Genomic DNA, 8,044 nt, shown 5'->3' on the forward strand with positions numbered 1-8,044 from the left:
GAAGACATTATACACTAAAGTCAGTGAATTTGAATAAATGTAAAGGGTATTTCTTAAAAGAATGAAACCCATGGTAGACTAAAGACATAGTAACAATGTATTGTGTGAAGCCTGATTTTCCCTAGCTCGAATCTGGGTGTGGTGTGCACATCTATACAAGGACCCTTGTGCTGGCACAAATGAGTATGGATGGCAGGTGGATGTGGGCACTCTTCCTCTCACCGCTCTCCACCTTATTCCTTGAGGCGGAGTCACTCGGTGAGCCTAGAACTCACAGACTGGCTAGACTAGCTGGCTAGGAAGCCTTGGGGATCCTCCACCTCAGCCTTCAGATTACAAACGCATAGTGTTATACCTGACACTCAAGCTTGCCACATTAAGCACTTTACCAAGGAGACACTACCCAGCCCCTCAGTAACTTTTTTCAAATGAATGAAGGTTGAAATAAAATATATGTTGAAAGAGACAGTACTGTTTAAATTAGATGTGAATAACTGTATCTTGTTAGTTATTAACCACTCTAAGCTGCAACTGGAGCTCCAAAGCAGCCAGAGACAAGCTGGGTGTGGCTGCATCCCGTGAAAACCTTATTTATGAAAACAGGCAGGCTGGCTAAGAGGACACCACCACAGTGCCCAAAACATAGTACCCTAGGAGCTGCCTATGGAAAAGTGGGCAGGAGATGAGCATTGAAAATGGTAGTAAAGTTCTACATTGAAAATGGTAGTAACGTTCTGTTTCGACTCTGCTGAGAGTTACAGGCAAGGATACTTTGTCGCAAACTCACTAAACTCTGTCCTTAAAATGGGTGTGTTTCATTGCATTCTATAATAACCTTCGCAAACTTGATTTGTTTTAGAGCGTATTTGAAATTTTCATGACAATATCAACGAGATGGAAAAGTCTGACCTCTGTGTCATAATAATAATAATCATAGTAACTGATCAATAATAATGGCATAAAGGCCTACTAGCTAGCCACACGGTCACTGTCAAGTAACTTCAGAAACCTTTTCTTATCGTAAAAATGGGTTAATAATTCCATTCTCAAGATTTCTTGTTTGCTTGTTTTCCCCGAGAGGGCTGTTGAGAAATAAATAAGGAATGAGGGTAAAATAAAGTGCATCTAGCACAGAAAACTGAGTAAACAAATCTTAAATTTTAAGTATGAAAATCAGGGTAGGCAACAGCAGCTACACTGACCTCCTTTGTGGTCTTTTTCGAACATTCTACCATTCTTTGTTCACTGTTTATCATGGCCTCACCTGACATTAAGCCCTGGCAGCCCAGATCAGCTGCTGAGTAGACAGTAATTTGCACCTAACAACAAGCATGCTGAACCAAAAGCTAGTTTAACCAGTAATCCCTGATACATATTTGGTAAAAGAAAATGTGAAAAGAACCAGAGAGAAAATGCAAACAGGTCAGCTTTTCCAGGCAAGGAGGAGGGTAGACATCTTATAATATTTTATCTGCTTCCCTAGGGGAATTACAGAGAAGCTTGTGGCAAGTTTCCCCTTTGGGGCTGGGATTTACATTTTATCCATACCAGGAACTGATCATTGAAACTGCAGCACCACAAGATATGGTGCTTTCTGGCCTGTGTTTCTCACAGCAGTAGCATTTAGCTGGCGGGATAACACTGGGGGGGATGGGGCTGTAATAAGCAAGGATACCAAGTCTGAGAAAGATGAAATGGCTTACTCAAGATCAGACTGCCGATAAGTGGCAGTGTGTGCATGCGGCTATATACCTTGTGCTTTTAGTAGAGACTGACATGAGAGAACCATCCTCTGCTTCTGCAAAACTCCATCTTTAACTCTAAGGGTTTTTCCGAACGTTGTCATCTCAAGTTAAAAAGACCAAAAGTGTGCCACGGTAATTAATTCTTAACCTTTCAAGAATAATTCATTATTTTGGGTGGTGGGGACTAACTCTATGATCAAGAGTAGACTTATGATCAGAACATAAAAATTCTTACAAGAAGCCTACACCATGGTTGCAAGAGCAAACACTTCACCCCCTTTCCCTTCTTTCACTCACTATCCACACCATGTAAACATACCAAGATACAGTTCTGAAGTGGGGGGGAAAGCACCCCATTACCCAACACAGAATTTGGACAAGCACAGTATTTCATCAGTACTGGATCTGCCAGTCCAACCTCTCAGCAAAGACTGATAAAATGGGTTTGATCTACTCGCAGTGGCCCTATCAGCACAAACTCGGGCTAGAAAACTGTAAATATGAGGACATGTGCGTGAAACAGACTTCTTCCTACAAACAGCTTCCTTCTCTCTTCCCAAAATCAGTAAGCTAGGCAGGCCATGCAACACAGGGACAATCACTCCATGTGGATATTCGTCCTTATCAGTATTGACTATAGCTCAGGACCGACTTTAAGAGAAGCAAGCATCAAAGAGCTTGACTGTGCAGCTTGGTCAGGGATGTTTATACCTACAATCTTTAAGTTTGATCAGGTAAACAGTTCTAAGACTTATCTACTATGGCACTTTAAACATTCTGAACTAAGTTGGTACAACTGCTTCTTTCTGTAAATAGTGGCACTTGAAAAAGCAAATGAGTGGTGTGCTTGTCTCTAAACTGTGTATTCTGCTAACACTCCATCAGTTCCATCTTCAGCAAACCTGAGAGATGTCATAAAGCCACACATATTATTTTCGAGACTGAAGTAAAACAAAGGAAAAGTGAAAGCGACTCTAACTTAGACACTATGGTGGTCTGAATGAGATTGCCCCCATAGGTTCATAGATGTGAATGCTTGCTCCTCAGGCAGTGGCACTATTTGAAAGGTTAGGGGGTGTGGCCTTATTAGGCACTGGGGCTATATGGATGGTCATGGGGTGTGGCTTTGTTGTGGGAGGGCATGGTCTCATTGGAGGAATTATGTCACTGGGCGGTAGGCTCTGAGGTTTCAGAAACACAAGCCAGACCTAGAAGCTCTCTCTTTCTGTTGCCTGAGGATCCATGTGTAGAACTTCCAGCTATCTCTCCAGCACTATTTCTGCCTACATGTTGCCACGCCCCATTCCATGATGGCCATGGACTCAATCTCTGAAACTGTATGCAAGTCCCAATTAAATGCTTTCCTTTGTAAGGGTTGTCATGGTCATGGCATCTCAGCACAGTAACAGAACACTGACTAACTCAGACACACTCTTGCTAGTGCTGAAAACAATCTCTCTCTTGTCACACTATACAGTTGTACAGATTTCTTTCCTACCAAGCCACCTGGAATCCCACTCAAACGGAGGCCAATAGGTGATGAAACAGTATTGCTTCTCTCATCCTTGTGTTCAGATAACATCTTTTACATTTATTTGTATCTTTAGGGTAGGGGTTAAATTAAGTGTCACAGTATGAATGTGGTGGTCAGAGGACAACTTTCAAGAGTTGGTTCTCTCCCTCTACTATGCGGGGGTGTGAGACCTGAACTTGGGTCACCAGGCTTGGTGGCAAGTGTCTTTACCCTCTGAACCATCTTCTATCCAGAAACATCACTTTAAAAACACTTTTTAAAGGCCATGTAAAACCACATCAAAATTATCATTTTAGTCACCTCCAGGAAGCAGAATATTGGACAGGGTATTAAGTCTCTTAGACCGTTTCATGCATTCCTAAGCCTAAGAATGTGTAATATTGCTACCCCTTACAAGGAAAGAAACAAGCTCCGGAGTTAAGTGATGTGCTCAAGGCTTCGAAACTGTCGAAGGAAAGGTGAGGATTCGGACTCAAATTTACATAACTCTAAACTGTGAATTTCTTCTAAACTATGCTCCCTCCCAATTTCACAATAAAGGAATGGAAGAGCCATGAACCAATCTGTTCAGCAGTTTGAGAGTCTCAGCAAGGAGAGCGTGAGGGGTGGATTTCAAAACTGCAATATTTGTTTATTCTTTTCTTTTTTGTTTTCTTATTTATTTATTTATTTTGGAAATCCACAGCATAATCTTTTTTTTTTCTTTTCTTTTTTTTTGGAGCTAGGGGCCTTGCACTTGCTAGGCAAGTGCTCTACCACTGAGCTAAATCCCCAACCCCCACAGCATACTCTTTAAAACCCCAGTTATTTTCAAGAACAAATCAGCATTAAAAAGTTAAGTTTAAAGCTGGGGAAAGTGATACACACATGTTATCCAGCCCTAAGGAAACTTGAGGCAAGGAAGTCTTGAGCTCAAAGCTAGTATACACAAGGCAAACCCTGACAGACACAGACACAGACACACAGACACACAGACACACACACACACACACACACACACACACACACACACACACACACACAAAGAGAGACCAGGCTCTTAATTCCAACATTCAGGAGTCAGGTAGATCTCTGTGAGTTTAAGACCAGTCTGAGCTACATAGTGAGACCCTATCTCAAGAGAGACTTAAAGTCAAAGTAAAGAAATTTCACCACCGAAGTGCAAGCTAATTATCATTTTGTATAAAAGCCCCAGAATTAATGGGTCTCTCCTGTGTACACTATCACCTAGCCAGTAAAAAATCGCTTCGCCCAAATCAAACAAAAGCTAAACACCAACTGTGTGGAAAGACTTTTCTAGAAAAAAAAAAAAAAAAAAAAAAAAAAACAGAGCACAGTAAAATACTGCCCATCACAGTCCTTAAGGAGTAAAAAGACTAGAAAAGATCATTTATGCTCCATATAGTTACCATTTAGTGAAGCAAATAAATTCTAAGGAATGGTAGAACAAAAGCCTGTGTAACAAGTTATCACAGTCCAGAGAAGGAAAGCAACTGGTATCCTGGTCACTCTGTGAGCAGTATTTGTTTATATTATATAACCATCCAATAACTTCAACTTCTGTCCACCTCCTTGGCTCACCACACCCACCCCGGAAAGGAAAATTAGGCACAAAGATTTTGAGTCCTGAATCACTGTGCCTTCAGAATATTTTCCCTTGGTCTCATCGGGTAAACGAAGCTGGATTTCATGTAAAGAAAAAACAAAAACAAAACAGAAAACCCAAACACCATTTCTCCATGTTACTCATATAGAAAACAAAGCAAAATGCCATTTGCAGGAGCCTTCAAAGAAAAATTTAAGTTTAACAGATGTCATAGAAATACAACTGAAATTAACATGAAATGACGGGGCCATTGTGTTTAGTATGAATGATACTTAAGCTAGTTCCTCTCTCGGAACTAAAACAGCTCAAGTGCCAGTCAACGAAGTGCAGTGGAATGACTCCACCGAAAACTTGCGAAGGCAAGTGCTTAAAACAGTTTGTAAGTCCCCAAGAGATGAAGGTGTACAAAAGTGACACTAGTTTATCTCAGAGTCATCTCGACTGACAGGAACTTTGTTACAGACAATGAATGACCTTTCAAGAACTGGAGCGATTCCCCTGACCAGGGGCAATCCAAAGGTTTAGGGGGGAAAAAATAAGTGGTTTCTGGAAATCAAACGGATAGGACAAAATGAGGGTGGTAACAAGAAAAACAAAAAAACAAGGCACATCACTTTGTAAACCTGCCCAAGGCAATACACCCTCAAAATAACTTCATTATTAAGTGGGAAAGCAAAGACTGAAACACTAAAAGATTGCTCAATCCATTTTCATTGTTAACTCCTGAGTTCACAGTAGAGTCTAGAAACGTAATGTGACCCAGTATTTCAGCTGAAAGATAGACACTTTCTTAGTGAGAAATAAAATGAGGGTATGTCTCACACCCCAGTTAAGTGTCAGCGAGCCTACTTAAGAAAAGCAGCGATTCGCTAGTTCTCAAAGTACTTGCACTAGGGCTCGGTGGCGGAGCAGCCGAATGCACCACCGTTCCCCGGGCGCCGACCGCGCCCCCCCCCCAACCCCCGAGAAAGCCCGGAAAAGCCCCCAAAGGCGACCGGGACGCGCAGTGTTTACCCTGCTCGACTGCCCCGGGGAGCTGCTCGTTCCCTTGGCCGCACACTCCGTCCGAGCGGCGCGCCCCACCGAGCAGCCGTCTCTCAGAGGAGAGTCGCACCAGGCGCCACAGAAGCGGGCTGCAAGGGAACGAGGGTCCAAGGAGGCCGGGATCCGCGGCCGCGCCACCCACCCCTGGCTGCCCATGCTATGGAGAAGGGTCCGCCACCCGCGTCGCGCCCGCGCGCCCCCGCGTCCCGCAGCTCGCGCGCGCGGCCGAGGGCAGCCGAGGGGGAGGGGCGGCTGCGCGCGCGCCCCCTCCTCAGACGCCCAAACTTCCCTCAACTCCTTCAACTAAGTTGCGCTCTCACCGTGCGGCTCCCCGGGCTCCCCCGCGGGCCGAGCCGGAGCAGCTCCGCGCCTTGGCGGCGGAGAAGGACAATAGGCGGCCGCTCCCTCGACGGCGGCGGTGACGGCTGGAGCAAGGAGCAAGCACCGCGGTCTCGACCGATCCCAAGCGCTTAGCAGCAGCAGCAGCAGCAGCAGCAGCAGCTCCGGCTCCGCGACCGCCCTGCACACAGCCCTGCCCACCCGCGCATGCGCCGCCTGCGGATCGGGGATAGGCGGGGCAACAAGCCAAGCCTCAAAGTTTCGATTGGACAACTAGACTGCCCTTCACATTCTGTGAAGCCAATAGGAACGCTTCTTGGCAGTTGGCTCCGGTTGCTAAGGAACGATGAGGTTGACCGCCACTGCTGCCAGGCGGCAAAGTGATCAAAGTCGGGTGGCTGGCAGCAGCTGCTGGGGAAATGCCCACCCACCTTCTCCTATCCGCCCCATCTCCGGAAGCCACCCTTCCTCTGTGCGCCTGGTGCTTACCTAAATCAGAGCACTTAACACACGTTGACTCTAAGACTCAATGGAGTCTTCTTAAGAGTCCAAGGTGGAGCGACACAAAGTACTCAAGTGTGTTGGATGGGTGAATGGTCCGTTGACAGGATGAAGATTGTCAAAGTGTGTCCTGTGACTGTGAGCTATTCATTCACCACAAAATCATTGCCTTTGAGTTGCCATGGACTTCAGCAATCATCTAGTGGCTTCGGAGAAACAAAGTATGGATATGTGCCAATGGTGACCCAAGAGATTACATTAATTGGTACAAAAAGAAACTTCTCTTTGATAGTTACATATTGTAATGTGTCATTAAGGGAAAACATGCCTATTACGTCAATCTATTTTAATGTTATTCTCTTCGGTCAATAGAAAGTTGAAAAAACGCCGGGATTATGAATATTAAGAAATATGAGGTTTTCTGTGCAGCTCAATATTAATTTATAATAGTTGAAGTAAGAAAAGTGGTTTCCTAGGAGGAGAAAGGTATTGACTGGGAAGGAACAGAATAGAATCCCTGCCATACTGGCTTTGCATTTTCATGATAAAAACATATGAAATCAAAAATATCATGTGGCTGCACCCCTAAGGTAACTACCCCATTGGAAGACAAGGCTTAAAAGGAGCTTTTGTCAACTGATTGCCGCTATGAAGCAAGAGTCAGTTTCCTTTAAGTATTGGACCCGATCTGGTCAACCATGCTCCACTAGATGACCCAGCACCTACACATATATGGACAGTACAAGTTGAACACAGTGGATTGTAAGTTTTTAAAGAACAAAAGGAAAATAAGAAGTTGAGAGGAATGGGGTGGGTGAATGTGACCAAAATATATGAATGAATAAAATGTTCAAAGAATTACATGAAAAGATTAATTTCACATAATTTCAAAATCAATTTTAAAAAAATAGTAAGTACATGGCCTGCAAAAAACTGCAAGAATGAAAGTCATTGTCATTTGGGAAGTTTGAATCCAGGCAAAGTCACTACCATCACCCACATACCTAGGCACCAGACATTCTGTTGTTAAATGTTGCTTTCCATTTTTAAAATTATTCTAATTGAAAAATGTTTCATTTAATATGTTTTGATCATGTTTTCCTTCCCTCCCTCCAGGTCCTCTCAGATCCTCCCCACCACCCTACTCATCCAACCTCATGTTCTTTTTACTCTTTCTTTCATAAAACAGAAACAAAAAGTAAGAAAACAAAAAAAAAAAATAATGGGAATCAAACAATCAAATCCAGAATCAAGACCAAAAAGGAAAAAAAAGGC

The 8,044-nt window shown here is 43.7% G+C and overlaps 1 protein-coding gene across 1 annotated transcript in view; it reads right to left on the reverse strand.

Moving 5' to 3' along the window:
* Akap13 (A-kinase anchoring protein 13) overlaps positions 1 to 6,411 on the reverse strand; it is a 291,723-nt gene extending 285,312 nt beyond the window's left edge. Inside the window, exon 1 of the mRNA XM_032895110.1 lies at positions 6,250 to 6,411. The gene's annotated coding sequence lies outside the window, so the exon portion shown is untranslated. The remainder of the gene's footprint in view (positions 1 to 6,249) is intronic.
* Between the last annotated feature and the right edge of the window lie 1,633 nt (positions 6,412 to 8,044).

Source organism: Rattus rattus, chromosome 2 (assembly GCF_011064425.1).
Source record: "Rattus rattus isolate New Zealand chromosome 2, Rrattus_CSIRO_v1, whole genome shotgun sequence".
NCBI classification, from domain to species: Eukaryota; Metazoa; Chordata; class Mammalia; order Rodentia; family Muridae; genus Rattus; species Rattus rattus.